General features: G+C 47.8%; 1 protein-coding gene across 5 annotated transcripts in view; it reads right to left on the minus strand.

Annotated features, from left to right (window-relative positions):
• Nucleotides 1–17,455, minus strand: part of LOC131813851 (ral guanine nucleotide dissociation stimulator-like) — a 225,468-nt gene that overhangs the window by 24,544 nt on the left and 183,469 nt on the right. For 3 of the 5 annotated variants that reach the window (XM_059144363.1, XM_059144362.1, XM_059144361.1), the window contains exon 1: nt 2,248–2,618. The exons of the other annotated variants lie outside the window; for them this stretch is intronic. The gene's annotated coding sequence lies outside the window, so the exon portion shown is untranslated. Of the gene's footprint in view, nt 1–2,247; nt 2,619–17,455 lie in introns of those variants that run through there. 5 annotated transcript variants of the gene reach the window in all.

Raw genomic sequence — 17,455 nt, forward strand, 5'->3', positions numbered from 1 at the left:
CAAGCTTTATCCTGACAACTCTGAAACTTTTATCTCCAGTTCAGAAATCTCTACCAATCTCCACACCAAAAGAGTGGACTACCTACTTGATAACTCCACTTTTACAGCTGAGAGTCATCTCATACCCAATCAGAATTGTTGATTTGCAACCCCTACCCACCCCCCCAAGCTGTTGCTCCTCACCCTTCCCCATCTCGGTGAATGGCACTGACATGGACCCAGTTGCTCAAGCCCCCAAGAAGAGCGTCAGCCTTGATTCCTCCCCATCCCGTACTCTGTGTCCAGTCAATCAAGAAGTCCCTTTGGCTAAACCGCCAAAACATATTTCCAGCCCATCGCTGCCTCCTGGTGTCCTGTACAACCCCTCTGGATCAATGCACACTCTCCTCTCACTTGAACAACTGTACTGGCCACCAAATGGCTTTCCCGCTTCCCCTCTTGCTTCTCTATAACCCTCTCTACTGCATTCTCCCCGCAGTAGCTGGAAGGATCTTTTTAAAGACACATCATGGATCTCATCTGCTACAAATGCTCCGATGTTTCCTCACTGCACTAAAAATAAAATGCAAATATACTTCAAGATCCTTCATGATCTATTTCCTGTACCATCTGTCAAAGGACACCAACCTTTCTGTTCCTCAAACATCCTAAGGTCCTACGGGACCTTAGGATGTTCTGCCTGAAGTACGGCACCCAGGTTGCTCATTCTTACCATTTCCGCCTCAAATCTCACATCACTTCTTCCATTTAGTCCTCCCTTAGCTGGCCCTCCACCCCCCACCCTCGTGTCTCCCAAGGCCATCAGCCTGGGGTATTTCAACCTCCAGGCAAAACCCAGTGCATCTGCTTTGGTTTTAGTTTGGGCCTGTGCACTGGTTTCTGTCCTCTTGCATTTGATCTTTTTTTAAAAACAGCAGAGAAACAGATTTTGTTAATTTCCTAATTCAATTTAAAAGTTCTGTCCATTCATATATGATTTGACTTATGGTTTAACTGCCCACATTTGTTGTGATGGCTTATATAGGTAGACTTATTTCTACCGTATTTTTTTTACTTTTCTATTGATCATGCTTTTTTTTTTTTTTTTTTTTTGGTCAGAGAGAGTGAGCAGAGGCAGGCAGAGGCAGAGGGAGAAGCAGGCTTCCTGCTGAGCAAGGAGCCCGATGTGGGACTCAATCCCAGGATGCTGGGATCGTGACCCCAGCCGAAGGCAGCTGCTTAACCAACTGAGCCACCCAGGAGTCCCTAATCATGCATTTTTTTTAAAAAAATGATTTTATTTATTTATTTGACAGAGAGAGATCACAAGTCGGCAGAGAGGCAGGCAGAAAGGGAGAAGGAAGCTGGCTTCCCGCCGAGAAGAGAGCCCATGTGGGGCTCAATCCCAGGACCCTGAGACCATGACCTGAGCCGAAGACAGAGGCTCAACCCACTGAGCCACCCAGGTGTCCCGATCATGCATTTTTAATGTTTCTTTCTTCTCATTTGTTCCCTGTCTAGGAGTTGACATACTTTTTTTATTCTCTTATTTCAAATTTTAGTTTGAAAAAACATATACTCGATTTCTATGATTTTAGGGTTACCTGTAAAACTCTTTTTTTAAAAAAACATTTTATTTATTTATTAGAGAGACACAGAATGAGAGAGCAAGAGAGAGACTATGAGAGGGGAGAGGTCAGAGGGAGCAGCAGACTCCCTGCCGAGCAGGGAGCCTGATGTGGGACCTGGGACTCCAGGATCATGACTTGAGCCAAAGGCAGTTCCTTAACCAACTGAGACACCCAGGTGCCCCATCTTTAAAACTCTTAAGCCCATGTAGGGACGCCTACGTAGCTCAGTCTCTTAGGCATCTGCCTTCGGCTCGGGCCAAGATACTGGGGACCTGGGATTGAGTCCTGCATCAAGCTGCTTGCTCAGCCCAGAGCCCACTTCTTCCTCTGCCTGCTGCTACCCCTGCTTGTGCGCTCTCACACTTTTGCTGACAAATAAATAAATAAATAAATGAAATCTTTAAAAAACCCAAAGTCTTAAGCACGTGTAACTTACGTCTGAACTGAGTCTATTACCCCTCTTAGAGCACAAAATGAGAATCTCAGAATCCTTTAATGCTAAGTACCTTCAGTTGTTCTAACAATGTGCATTATCATGTGATTCCAACTTGTCACTAACATCTCTCGAAATGGCTTTTTCGTGTGTTTTACAGCTAATGGTAATTCAGATTTCCCGACATGTTGGCTAACTACTTACCCACCGGGCTCTTTGTTTCCCATTCACTCCTGCAGGTCTGACTTCCGGTGCTGAAATAATCCTTCAGTTGTCCTTCCAGTAGCTGTTGTGGAGGAACCATTTCTCCATCCTTATGTCAAAAAATGTTTCTCTAGCACCTTAAATCCTGGGCATAATCCACAGGTACGAAATTCTGGTGTACAGTCCATTTCTTCATTGCAACCAGAATGGCGAGATGTGTGAGACTTTGTGGATGGAATAAGGTGGTGTCTGGGCCCAGCTTGCTTCCCAGAGCAGAAAGCCGGGACCTAGCTTCCTGGTTTTCAGCCATCCTCCCTAACTGATGTCTGGGAACTGGGAAGCATTCGGGCCACAGCGGGCCTTCTGGGGACCCCCGGGATCCTGAAATCATGCTGTCACACCTGGGATATTGCCCCGCTCCACCGCTTGAACACTTTTAAGCCAGGAATGTCCCCCACGGGGGTAGATCCCTAAGTCTTTCAATCATGCACCTGGTTGTCCATAGAAACTTTGCAGTAGGCTCCTTCAGGCTCCCCTCAGCTGTATCCATAGCTGTATCACACTCACAACTGGTTTCCATCCAGGCCCCTCGGGCTCTGAAGCTGCTGCAGGCACCACAGTGGGAGCTAGAGGTAGCTCTTGAGGTGGTTCAGCATCTTCTTCTGAGATTGGGGCTGTCGGTCCAAGAAGAGAAAGTATGAACCCAATGATTGACTTTTCATGTCCCTCCTAAATCAAGGAAAATTTCCCCACCATTCAATGTTCTCTGAGTCCAGGAAGCAATCCCTAGAGGGTCTCCCCTGATAGCAGGTCATGGGCACAGGGATCTGAGGCTACTCCTTACTCCCGGCCCACCAGATGACAGAGGCTAGCTCTGGGCGGCCTCCGCTGTTCCCTGCACAGGTCTATATCAGCCACCCCCTGTCCTCCTCAGATCAGCATCTCTCTGGTTCTCCTCCCTCTACCCCTCCCCCTGCTTGTGCTCTTTTCCCTCTAATAAAGAAATAAAATCCTAAAATAATACATGAAAGATTGAGCATCAAAGTGAACCTTGAGGCCTTCAAGACCTGGCCGGAAACACCCTCCTGTGTGTATTTCCTTGTCATCTTTCTTCTTGTGCTGATGGCATCAGAGGTGCATGTCATCCCAAGGAGGGAGAAGGCCGATGGTGGAGAGACTCTGGGCTCCTGAAGAACACAGAAAGGATTTCAGTCTCCAATCTGAAGATCCACTCAGCACTGTCAAGGGGGGGACCTCTGTGGTGACAGGCTACCAAAACCTGGGGAGTTACATGGTCATTCAGCGTAATGTAATATAGCTCCGTACAGCATGTTGAAATGACCAAGTTCACTTGAATAGTGATCAGCCTAAAACCTTTAAAGAGGACCAAAGAGACACCTGGCTTCCTCAGGCATTAGGATCCTCGATCACAGGGCTATGAGTTTGAGGCCCACAACAGGCACAGTTAACTTAAAAAATAAAACAAAAGGCTTACACAGGACTAAAATCAGTGAGGCTCAAACAACGGAGCTGGTCTGTGCTGGGACGGATCCTGTCTCCCGCTCATTCAGCCACTGGGCCCTGTGCACTCAGATGGTGCCAGGGGTTATCAGTCCAGAGAGTTCTCCTCTTGAGAGCTCAGGGTCTAGAGCAGAAGATGGACAAACGAGAAACCAAAATGTGAACGGGAAAAGCGATGGCTCCAAGGCAAAAGAGCAAGGGACATAACTAAGGCCCGAACTCCACCCGGTGAGGGGTATGACAAGGCTGTGCTGAGATGACACGGAGAATTCCTGCGGGAGGAAAAGAAGGAGACAGCCCTGCACAAATGCGAGTGCATTCCACCTGGCGGAGGGCACCATGGAGCAGAGGACTGGAGGTTAGAAAGGGGGCCAGGGTGGCCAGAGAAGATGAGGAAGGACCAGAGTGGGAGGGGAGGAGGGCCAGGGCCCGGGAAGTTGGTCAGTATCAGTGCCCTTCTCCCAGGGCTGTGTGACCGCACTTCCCCACAGTCAGTGGCTGAACCAACAAATGCTGCCTCGTGGTCTCAGGGGATCAGGAATCCAGCAGTGCTCTGCTGGGGGCTCCTGCCAGAGTCTCTCCTTAAACTGGGCTGATGACAACACCAAGGGAGGACCTGCTTCACCGAGAACCTGAGAACACTCAGGGGCATGGGCCAGATACAGCCCATCTCAAAGACCTGACTTCTGTCTGCTGTGGGCCCACAGGTCTGGGCCACGGGCATATGTCTGGGTCATGGTTCAACCAAGGAGCTTGTGCTCCAGTATGAAGATTGGAGAGAGAACATGGATCCGAGTCAACATGGGGCTGGGCAATGAGTTTTCGAACGAAATCTCAGAAGGGCCTTTGGGTCACGTGGCCACGTTCTGTGACATGAAAGTGAATCACCAAGTCCGGACCACACTCTGGGGAAGGGTCACACAAACATGTTTACAGAGGAGTTGGGGAACCAATGGAGCCCCCGAGGGGAGACTGTGAAGATCCCTGAAGGGTCCGGGCCTTGCCCAGAATCAGACTGGTAGGGATGCTTAGCAGGCTTGAACCCAGCTCTTTGAGTGTCCTCAAAGTTGGGGTCCTGGATGCAACGTAGCCATTCACTGGGGGCTCTGGAAAAGATTTTCTGGAAGGAAGTGGCTGTTGGCCTGGATATGTTATCGGGCTGAGGTTGATCATTGGTCTCCTAGATAGGAGACATATGCCCAGGTTCTTGTCTTAGGAGGATCCCGGGTCATGGCGACCCACTGGATGGACCCCTATCTGCATCACACCCTTTGGAAAGGAGAAAATGGCCTGCATCCCGGGACAGGCGGTCTCTAGGGGTAAGGGTACATTCTGACCATCAAGGGCCAATACTCCAGTCCCTTCTTTAGGGTTGCATTGAAAATGCAAAGCCTAAGACCTTGGGAAGCTATTACCCAGCCCTCTGTAAGTGGGGCTGTCCTCTTCTGGGACTCCAGAATGTGAGCACCGATGAAAACATGTGTGCACACAGGAGCTTGTGTGCTGGTGCACAGAAACACACAAACCCCAGGAGGGACTGTGGGGTGGGATCTGATTAGTAGCAGATTCCAAGAAGTTGACAGGAGGGAGGAAATTGGGTGGGAGGTATTTCCTACCTGTGACAGCACTCCTCTAACATCATAGCTATTATCCAACCTATGCCTGTGGACATCTGTAAGAAAGACATGCTGGAATCATCCATATGTGGCAAGAAGACCATGCCTGTCTGCCACAATGGCTTATATAGGGTCTGAACCAGGTAAGAATAGAGACTTGTGTCTGAAACCAGGTGTGTTTGCAAGCTGGGGCGCTGGCTGCTCCCAGACCTTCCCTGGGGGCCTGTGGAGAGGGGTGTGTTGGGGTCACTGTGTTCTTGCACGCAGAAGGGAGATGAGGAGATGGCAGACGGAAGCACTGTTCGTGTAGGGGTCCAACCAGGAGTGGGCCCCGATAGGGCATCTCAGGAAGTGATGTCACTGCCTGGCTCACAAAGGCCTTCAGAACTTGGAACCCCTGCAACCAGGCAGCCAGTCTAGTCCAGTAGCAGGGTTACTGGACTCAGGACCTTGACACAGAAAGATGTTTTCCTGTTGTGTACCTAGTTTCCGGGGCTCTGGGTACCAGAACCCCCAGGAAAATGACTTGTTCCCATGCTGCAGACATTGGCTAAAACCAACCCCCCAATGCCGCAGGACCTTTCGAGGGAGACGCCATAAGGTACTTACTACTGAGGAGACTAGGCGATGCCCACCCCTCTGAACCATCCTAGGGAAGCCCCATCCCTTCCTCTGGAGTTTGAGGGGAGGAGGGATATGTGGGGGTTCCTGCCCATGGGCTGGAGGAGGGTGAGCACAGTGGATACCCTGGTGATCCCTTCTTGTTCACACCAATGTCAGCGTGAGCAGGGTGCACAGGGGATTCCTGAGGTGACTCTGAGCTGTGCCAGAGCACATCCAAGGCCCTGAAGCTGGGCCACGTTTCTCTCCTTGGGGGAGGGCTCTGCCACCTGGGCTGTGGTGTGTCTGGAATGGAGCGCCCGGGGTCTGAAGACTAACAAAAGCCTCCAGACAGGGCTCTAAGTTCTCCTGCCTGCCTGCCGGGCACTGTCTTGACAGAACGCTCCAGAGGACATGGTGCAGGAGGTGACCGAGGAGATTGCCTGCTCTCCTTCCTCCAAGGACAAGAAGCCGCACAGGGCCAACAGAGTCTGGCGCTGGCTCAGGGTGAGTGCAGGTGCTGGGGAGACCCGACCCCTGGGGCGCCCATGCAGCACCAAGGGCCCCACTTCCTAGAAGCCAGCCTGGCCTCCTAGAGTCCTGTACTCCCGTGAATCTGCATCCCATCTCTTCCCCAAACTGGCCTCATGGTCCTGCCCACGCCTTGGACAGAAGCACAGCCATTGTCCACATACTTATAGGAGTATCATTAAAGAGACTTTAGACCAGGTCTCATCCCGTTGATTTAGACTCCTTTTGCCCATGCCAAGGCATTTTCGTAACTCGTGCTCCCAGATGCCCCCACTGGCCCAACAGTCCTTCCTCAGCTTCTGCAAGTCTTGCAAATCATTATTAGCAAGAGTGAATTGGGAGACTTTGATCCAAATGGACATGGGGCCCATGGTACTCTGTCTCTTGCTCTGCGCTTTGGTATTGATGGAACACATTGTTGGGACCCCTCCCCCGCAAGGAATAGGAACAGGGGCCTCACTGCACTGCACTGCACGGCAGTCTGGAAGGCCAGTCATTGATCACAGCCATGGAGCCCTTTACTGGGGCAGGACTGGATGTAATCCCCTTCCCTGGCCAAGGCACAGTGCTGCATCCTACAGCCTCCGTGCCTTCTTATCCTAAGCCCTCTCGCCTTAAACATCTCTGTGTTCTCGTCTCAAAAATGGGTAATGGGGCGCCTGGGTGGCTCAGTGGGTTAAGCCGCTGCCTTCTGCTCAGGTCATGATCTCAGGGTCCTGGGATCGAGTCCCGCATCGGGCTCTCTGCTCAGCAGGGAGCCTGCTTCCTCCTCCTCTCTCTCTCTGCCTACTTGTAATCTCTCTCTGTCAAATAAATAAATAAAATCTTTAAAAAAAATGGGATATGTTGGGTGCCGGGGTCGCTCAGGGGTTTCAGCCTCTGCCTGCAGCTCAGGTCATGTGTCCTGGGTCTCACAGTCCTGGGATCGAGGCCCACGTCGGGGGCGTGGGGTCCTCTGCTCAGCGGGGAGCCTGCTTCCCCCTTTATGTCTGGCTGCCTCTCTGCCTACTTGTGACCTCTCTCTCTATCAAATAAATAAATAACAAGTCTTTCAAAAAAATAAAAAGAATGGGCTATGTTATCAGAAATCACAGGATCCATGCCACTCATGCAGGGACATGCTATCCATACTCTGCTCACAAAGGGACCTGAGAAACAAGCAAGTTCAGACATCATTTCTTTCAATTCTTTGTATGGATACCAAGAACATTTTCTCTTTGCCTTAGAGGCTTCTTAACTGATTGGCTGATGGATGGATTTGAGAGAGAGACAGGGGGAGAGTGGGGAGAAGTATAGGGAGAGACAGAATCCTCAAGCAGACACTGTCCTATGGACACAGCCCTACGAGGAGCACAGCCTCAGGACACAGAGACCATGACCTGAAGCAAAACCAAGAACCTTAGGCTGAGCCCAATGAGACACTGAGTCACCCGATTCTTTTTCGGACTCTGGGCTCTCTTGTCCCACCTCTTGCAGAAGTCCCTGAGATCTGGGGGCTCATTCTGCCCTCCAAGCCCCAACCCTCCTGGTGGCCACAGCACTGACTCATGTCTCCTCTGATTCACCTCAGGGGAAAAATCGTTCAACCAGGAAGAGGAGGAAGACCTCGGTGCTGATGGCCAAGCGGTCTGACAAGCTGCAGGCCGCAGTAGATCACCTGGTGCCTGCCGTCATCAGACAAGATCTACACTGTGTCCACATCTTTCTGGACACATACCGTCACTTGGCCACCACCCAGGAGGTGCTGGACCTCCTCTTTGCAAGGTGAGCACCCTCCCCTGCCCCTAACTGCTCTGTGGGATTTGGCCAATTCCTGTTGTGAGACTCTGGCAGGTCCCCAAGCTTCCCCAAGCTTCCCTTGCTCCTAACTGGGGCAGAGGCATTATAGGGAATCAGTGGCGTCTTGTAGGGAAAGGAGCCTGCGCCAGTGGAAAATTCTGCTGGAGGGCCTGTGGGCATGCTCTTTGCTCATTCCTGTGCCCCTCATGATGAAGCCTCTGCCTCATCCCTGAAGCTCACTATGATCTTGAGCTGGGCTCGTTTGCCACTGAAAGGGAGATCTGAGATTCCTTCTGGGGCCTGTGTCTGGCTGAATCCAGAGCAAGCATCCCTGGGGGTGAGCAGGGGCCAGGCCCACTCAGATATCAGTGATGGGCTGGTTGGGGCCCTTTCATTCAGCAAGCATTCAGGAAGCCCCAGTAGGTGGAGGCGATTATCTAGGAGCTGAATGGGATCCCTGCACAGAACAGAGAGCACCCCAGGGCTGCAGGCTAGTCGAGGGTCAGGCGGTGAAAGCCAACATCCACAGATATCTCATGCGATGCCCCCTGGCCTCCTCTAGATTCGGATGTGTTTATTCCAGCTATGATGAGGTCGGCGGACCCCAGGAGCAGCGCAACATGTGAGTAAGCCTTGGCTGCTTTAGGAGGGCCTTCCCTGTCCACCAGGGTAGTGAGGGTCCTGTGAGTTCGAGGGGCTGCCGGACCTTCAGACTCACCTCGTTATTCTTGCTTTATGGTCAATGTCTGAGAGCTTCTACTGGAAACTGGGAAGGTGCCCTGGGGGGCTGGGGTAGGTGTGTGAGCACTGTGGGAGAGCAGAGGGGGATGGAGGACAGCTTCAACCCCTGAGAGGGTCATGCTCCATCCCTGACCCCTCCCAGCCCTCTCTCTGCCCCAATTCTGGGACCCAGAGCACAGGATTTAGGAACCATCACACAGCAGTCTGTTGGCACCTGCACGCTGGGTGCTCAGAGGGGGCTCAGGGAGAGTGGTGACCCAGTAGAGCCCAGGGAGCAGCAGGCATCCCACACCCTGTGGGAGGTGAGTGTCAGTGGAAACAGACCCACTCTCATGGCACCTAGTGAACGGGCAGAGGAGGTAACGGTGGAGGTATGGGGAGGGTCCTGGGAAGGCCTGGCTAGACACAGAGTCCCTTTGTTCCCTCCTCGGTTGGATCTTCACGGAGCAAAGGCGAGTGCAGTGAGGGTAATTAAAAGGGCAGACACCACCCCTCCCCGGGCACATGCAGTTGAATTCAAGTGGCTCGTGGGCAAGGAGACAGACTGAGGAGTGTGTCCAGCTCCCCTAAGAAGTCCAGAAATGCTCCCCCCATTGACCAAGGACTCCCACTCCTAGCGGCTTTTGGCCAGCCTGCCGTTTGGAAGAAGGCCTTTCTCGGGCAGGACTGCCAGGTTGCAGGTGGACAAGGAGTCCGACTGGTCTCGGACAGGAGCTGACAGCCCAGAGGCCCAGGTTCCCACATACGTTCCCTGGGATTTTGGTTTGGATGCGTACCCTGTCCTCTGACTTCTCTGCCTCCATGTCTGTCCCCAGGGCCGTCTATGCCATCCTTAACACCTGGGTGGAAAAGTATCCAGGGGATTTCGTGCAGCCTCCAGAGTTTTCCAGCTTGCATACGCTGCTGGCCTACCTGCAGGTCAATGTGCCGGGCTCGGACCTGCAGCGCTGTGCCCAGCTTCTGCTTCCAGAAAGGCAATGCGCTCCCAGAAAGACCACGGAACCAGAGGCTGGGGGTGAGGAGGACTGGGGGTGACTGGTGTGGGCCTGAGGCAGAGGCAGGGTGGGCCACCCTGAGGAAGCCTGTGTAGATTGTAATTGGGCCGAAGAGAGTGAGTCGTCTCAGATCCCTGTCCCCATGGGCTTCCGTCGGGGACACCTTCCGGGGGCTGGGGCTTGAACGCAGGCCACGCTGAGTGGTGGGGAAAGGGAAAGGCAAAAGGGAAGTCAACCAAGCTGATGATGCTTTCTCTTCTCGGAGCTACAGCACCGGCCCCAGAGCAAGATCAGGATGTGTCTCGGGAAGTTGTTCCAGCAGCCACTCTGGCACCTGCTGCACCTCTGGGGCCTGAGCTGGCCCCCGCCATCCCTGCTATGGCTCCTCACTATGGGTTAGGAAGACAAGTGAACCCCCCTGACCCATTGGGGCCAGGGCAGATGGTCGTCAGGGCCCTCGTTCACTTCTCTGCCACGGAAGAGCCACCTGACCTTTTGACTTTCCTGGATGACCAGCAGGGTCCTGCCACCGAGCTGCCGCCCCTTGCCTCCGTGGAGCAAGCAGGCTCGGCCCCCGAGCTGCCGCCCCCTGCCTCCGTGGAGCAAGCAGGCGCGGCCCCAGAGCAGCAGCTTGTGCTGGCTGCAGCTCCAGAGCATGACTCCCCCTCCCCCATCATTTCCTTCTTTATAGTATTTGTGTTCTGTGTTCACCTCTATAATTACTTCATAGATTTAATTTATTAAATAAAGTAGAATTTGAGTTTATATAACATTTTACTCGCATCCTTTGCAGTGGGATATGGAGGTCTCATTAGGTCCATTCCGAGTGTTGCACAACCATGTCCTTCTACGACATTTCCGTCACAGAGACATCCGCGCTCCTCATCGCTCACTGCTCTGTCCCTCCCCCAGTCCCTGCAACCACTGCTCTTCTCTCTATCTTGGCCACTTCACCTCAATTGGATTTTCCTCTGCCTGGAAAACTACAATATGGCCTTCTGTGTGTGTCTGCAGAACATAAGAGTGATTCCCCTCTTTTTAAACTTTTGTAGAGACGATAGAGGTATTTTCGTTTTTCTGAATCTTCTGCCAAAACAAACAATGAAACAGCACAACACAAAACAAATAACTCTTTTGTCTGGTACACCGCCAGCTAACTGCAGAGAAAGACCCTCCCTTTTGAGAAAGAGCAGAGCTGCTACCCTGTGTGGTGTGCAACGTGCTGGAAAGAGCCGCCGGTACCCACAGAGCAGTGGCCCTCCCAATACCTGGTTGTGTATACTGGTCTGCACACAACACACAACCCCCAGGAGTCCACAGAATAGTGACCTTGGACTGATAGACACCCTTTCGATACAGGCAGACCCCCTAAATAGATTTCATTATCCCGTGTACTGTTCATCTGAAATATCATTGTTCTTTGTGTTTCACCTGAAAATGCTCCGCCCTGGGGACAGACATGGAGGCAGAGAAGTCAGCGGACAGGGTATGCATCCAAACCAAAATCCCAAGGAACCCATGTGGGAACCTGGGTCCTGGGCTGCCAGCTCCTGTCCGAGACCAGTCAGACTCCTTGTCCACCTGCGAACTGGCAGTCCTGCCCGACATAGGCCTGCTCCCACACGGCAGGCTGGCCAAAAGCCGCTAGGAGTGGGAATCCTTGATCAATGGGGTGAGCATTTCTGGACTTCTTAGGGGAGCTGGACACCCGGAACACCAGGTAACAAGAACTAAAGGAGCGCCAGCACGGCCTGGCCGCCAGCAGTGGTGTGCACACGCTCGGCTCCTGCGCCGCTGAGGAGACCACTTCTCCCCCAATGGGACCGGGACTTTCTGACATGCTGGGTTTCAAGTGACACGTCAGTGTATCAGGCTGAGTACTCAAAAGGATAAATGAGTTCCCTCTGCTGGCTGAGCCCTCACCATTAGGTAGAACGGCCATGGTTTCATAGCAACCATTCCAATCTATGCCTACAGGGCCCTGAGATACGAATTCTGTTACTGTTTCAGGCCTTTTTGGTCTTTTTCACTACCACAAGGACAAGTCAGTAAGTTAGATGATAGACAATGAATTCCATTCATCCTGGATTTTTCTGCTATTCTTTACGTGAAAGTACTTTTAAAATATATATATATCACATAGCACTATACAAATGCTAGTTATTACAAATTACATCCAAATGAAGCTAGATGTCTAAGAAACTGGCATTCTTATTGTTTATTTTTATTTAAAAAAATCAGTCATTTTCCTACTTGGCTCAGAATGAGAAAGTTTCATCATAGTTCAGTTTTAGCATTCCTCTAAAGTGATCTAGAAACAAAGACAGTAATACACATTCTTCCAACTTCAATACCGAAGTATATACAACACTCATCAGGAGCTGAAACACTTTCATGAGCAGACAATGACCAACTACAGAATGTCCTGGTGGGTTACAGTCCCGAAGGTGGTGAGAAGACCTACTCTCGGACACCCGTGGTTTGGCGGAAAGAGTCTCTCAAGTCCAATGAAAACTGAGTTCTGACATCTTGCCTTTTTAGACAGAGTTAACAAGATTAAGAAAGGGGTTTTAGAAAAGCTTTTCAAAACGCCCCACACGTTGACCTGTTTTCTCTGGTGAAAAATGCACACGAAGTCTAAGCATGTACACGTGTGGTAAATGACAGCTTTTCTAAAGCAAGAGCATGAACATCCAAATCTCATGGCTGGCCCACTTGAGAACCTTCTTAATAGTCATGGACAGAATGGCTTTATTCATTTTTATAAACAGATACACCAAGTCTTTTTAGCTTAGTTTTTACTATTAAATTTACCTTTAATAAGGTAAAGGGTTTATATTTTAAGAATGTTTTAATTTTTTAAGAATTACAAAAAATATTTTTTACAAACTCATGGCCCGGAGAACAAGACCTGAGCTGAGATCCAGAGTTGGATGCTTAACCGACTGAGCCACCTAGAGTCCCCTTAAATTTATCTTTTAAAATATAATAACCTAAGGAAAAAAATACCCTTTTCTTCTATAACTTGATATGCCATTGCCACTTTCATCTCTGACCAGGACCTTCCCCCTCACACCCTGAACAAATGAATTTACTGTGTTCCATACTGAGAAATGTTGTCACTACGAAACTGCTGAAACACTGTCACTACCTTGGAAGCCCAAGCCACATGACCCACGACGGGGACCAGCTGGAGTCCTACTCATTCTCACTGAAGGTGCCTGGCTGCTCTTCAGTAGCCTGGGCTGCCTCCTCGACAGTCTGGACTTCAAGTGCTTTCAGGACAATAACAGGGGACGCAGCGCTGGCTTTTAGCATAGCCATGGCCTCACTGTGACTTTAATTGTTCAAATCAATGCCATTGATATTCAGCAATATATCACCTGTCCAAAGGAATAAACAAGAAAATGAGATGAGCTACCAAGTCATTATCTTCCCTATGCATCCTGTTATTTGTAATTTTTTCACATCTCTGTCATTCTTACGATATCGAGGGAAAAATCCAATTCATGGAAAACATTCCAAAACAACTCAAAACTTTAAGATATTTTCATCATATATAGGAAAGATTGTGGCTTCAGGCACTGTGATGTGACTGGAAGTCCAAGTCATTAGACCTCGTTTTGCTAATGTGCAGGACCCGGGCATGTTCATTTTTCTTCTTTGGGCTTCAGTGATTTCTATGGTTCTTTCCTGCTCAAAAATTATTTGATCTTTTGCTCTTAGAAATGAATTTTTAACATATCCTGTTTTAGAGTTACACAGTTTTATAGATATAGTCCTACAGAGTTTGCTCAGTGTGAATGTATCAGAATAATTAAAGAGAAGACATCCTTGGGTCTACACAAAGAAATGAAACTTGTGATTTGAGCATCCTTTGCTTAAGGATGAAAAAAAAGTGTTTGTTGCCCTGCCAAGTAATATAATAAAAAAAAAAGGGCCACAAGGATTATATAAAAGGTTAGGAAGGAAAAGATGAGTGTTCTATTTTTTAGAGGTTTTTTTCCAACATAAAATAATGCAATGATCTAAATAAACATTAGAAAATAAGGGAAAGGGCACCTGGGTGGCTCAGTGGGTTAAAGCCTCTGCCTGCAGCGCAGGTCATGATCCCAGGTCCTAGGATCGAGCCCGCATCAGGCTCTGCTCAGCCGGAAGCCTGCTTCCCCCCACCCATCCCCCGACTGCCTCTCTGCCTACTTGTAATCTCTGTCTGTCAGATAAATTAATAAATTCTTAAAAAAAAAAAGAATGAAAACATCATCAAACTGCAGCAATTTTCCTTCCCATTAGGCGTTTTTCTAACCTTAGAGAGAGGTTTTACACTTATATATGGAAGGGACACTTTAGAAGATTTTTAAAAAATCATATTTAATAGAAAATTTGGGGAATATTTGTTACTTTTTTCAAACATGAGTGGCATGCAGGGAGAAGATGGGAGGAGTTTCACTGTTCCCAGCCCTCCCTATCTTACCTCTCTTGATGCGGCCATCACGAGCCAGACAGCCATGAGCTGGCACACTGGTTACAAGGATGGGCAGTTCACCACTCTTGCTTCCTCTGCCCCCTGCCACTGTCATTCCCAGGGACTCAGGTGGTTCCTTCTTTACAATAATGTGTTTTTCTTGGCATGTAACACACTGGGTAAGATCCTAACACAGGAGAAGAAAATTCATTGCAAAATAAATAATACATAGCTGAAGTAAAGTAAAGAAACTGAAGGAAAAAATGATAAAGTCACAGTTAAAATCAGTTACTGTAGAAATAATACACAGTTCCTCATGGTACAAACATGACACCGAACACTGGGGATCACAATGTCAGACTTTGGACGGCTGTATTTTCATATGACTATGTATGGAACAGAAAAAACTCAGGACTGTTGACATATGGAAGTCAAAATAGGGCCAATTCTACAAAGGTAAATAATGCACTAGAGTTTTAAGATTCTGAAGACAAGCTAATTAATTTTATTTCTCTCTCTCTCCTCTATTCTTTGAGAGAAATGGTGACAGAATAGTACAAAAGTAAAGTGTGGATTTTGTTAACTGCCAGAAAAAAGGTATAGATCTATCTTCTGTTTCTTACTCATGAGAATGCTCGGTCATGAAATGGGTGCAAACTCATCTTCACAACCTTCACGGAAAGCTATAAGGATATGAAATAACTGAATTTTTGAAAAAGTTAAGGAAGAGAACAATTTTCCAACAAACTGTGTTCTCAGGAAAAAGCAATTTTTACCGATATTGTTTCTACTTATGGGGACACTCCTAGAAGAAAAGGAAAATTTAAAACATCACCTTTTTTTAAATTAGAATGCTATAAAAAACAATGTGTACCTATGCAATATTAATATTAAAATAGCAATAGTAACTAACATTTATTGAAGATTTACTATGTGTAAAGCAAATGGCTTCACATGTATTATTTCATTTTCATGGTTTCATTACATTTCATTACAATGGTCCGGAGTGTAAATCCTATGGTTGGCCCCATTTTATAAACAAGGGAATAGCCTTATTAGAAAGGTCATGTAGGGGCGCCTGGGTGGCTCAGTGGGGTAAGCCGCAGCCTTCGGCTCAGGTCATGATCTCAAGAGTCCTGGGATTGAGCCCCACATCGGGCTCTCTGCTCAGCGGGGGGCCTGCTTCCTCCTCTCTCTCTGCCTGCCTCTCTGCCTACTTGTGATATCTGTCTGTCAAATAAATAAATAAAATTAAAAAAAAAAAAAAGAAAGTTCATGTAATTTGCTCCAAATTATATAGCTACGCATGATCACACTGGGATTTGAAGTGATTCAAGTTTAAAAAAAATACACATACACACACATAGTGTATATACATAAACATGTATTCATATGTAGTTGTGTATGTTCATACAGCATGATGCTATATGCATCCACACTACAAGGGTGCTATCCCATTAAGTGTAATAATGGAAGCTCCTATCTCAAAAGGTTCCTTAACGCATATACTGTAACAGCATTGTAGATAACAAGAAAACTACTACCACGACTAACAATATCAACAGTAGAACTAGATGAATTCTTTTGCTAGAACTGTAACATTTCCTTTAGTGACACTGCTTCAGAGCAGACAGGTACGACGTGTCAGTCAAGCCCTGCACCAGCAGGGGTGTCTGCTCTTCTCTGCTCCTGAAACCAACACTCTGAAATTTTCTTGAGGGCACTACTTAAATAGCCTAGAGTTCCTAGAATTTTGACCTCATAGAAAACCTGTAAAGGTCTACAGGTGGTAACGTAGCATATGACATCTATGTTGCATCCTTCCAAACTGGGCAAGACCCACGGTATTATGAAGACAATCCAGGTAAACTAAGCTGGGAGCACATTGACTTCAACGTTCGTGTCTGTCAGGAATCGAGTCAATAAGAGGTGGTTGTTTTATTCCTCCATATGGCTGAGATGTATGCATTTTAGCCAAACTTCACAGATTACTCTTGGTATACTTCATGGAAACTTCTAAGGGTTTAACACTTTATGAATGTTTCCAAGCAGGGGCCACACAGGGGCTTAGTAATAATGTATGCTTTAATTTTAACAATGATTATCCTCTGAACAGGTTGTTTTGATGAATTTGTATTTGTTTTCCCTAGGAGACCTTTATTTTTTTAAAGTAGGATTTGACATCACAAATGCTGTATGTTAATGGTAAATTGCTAAATTAATGCTTAAAATTACATTTCATGTGGCTGTTCTAACAAGCAGGTTTACAGAGCACCTAGAGTAAGAATTCAGCATTGCTATTTAAAACACCACCACTTAAAATTAAGGAAGAGGAACTAGTAAAAAGAAAAATATATGTGCCCAAAACAAACAAAAGGACATAAATTGTCCTCTATATGAACGCTGAAACGGTTAAGTAGTTCTTAAAACAGTCTTAAATTTGTAGCATAGTCTTTGAGCACCCATATTTCCAATTTCTGTAGAATTCATGGATTCAGTTACCAACTTTTGCCTTAATTAGGATTCTTTAGGAATATGTATATATATGTAACTTGTAAAGCAAGGACCAGTGATATGAACAACTCCTATTCAAATTCCTTTTCGAAACAATAACTGCTTTTCGTAGTCATCATTGTGAAAGCAAAATTATAGGTTCCCTTCACACATTTCGTTTTCTGTTCAAAAATAAGATGAAGTTTGTGCTTATAATTTCTTATAGTTTTAGCTGTACAAAGACCAGTGACAAGTGTATACTTCAGCTCAGAAAACCAGATAAACCTGATGGGCCAAAAATACTTGTGCCTTTAAATGATGCTTTCTTGGGCTCCTGTGACCTTACAGAGTTATTCTCTCAAATTGTACTTACATTAAGAAGCCACTTTAAGCTAAACATGTATTTCTCAAGTCATTCTCCTTAAGTAAAATTAAATTGCTTTGCTAAAAAAATACTTATTTACTGG

The sequence above is a fragment of the Mustela lutreola genome, chromosome 13 (genome assembly GCF_030435805.1).
Source record: "Mustela lutreola isolate mMusLut2 chromosome 13, mMusLut2.pri, whole genome shotgun sequence".
Lineage (NCBI taxonomy): Eukaryota > Metazoa > Chordata > Mammalia > Carnivora > Mustelidae > Mustela > Mustela lutreola.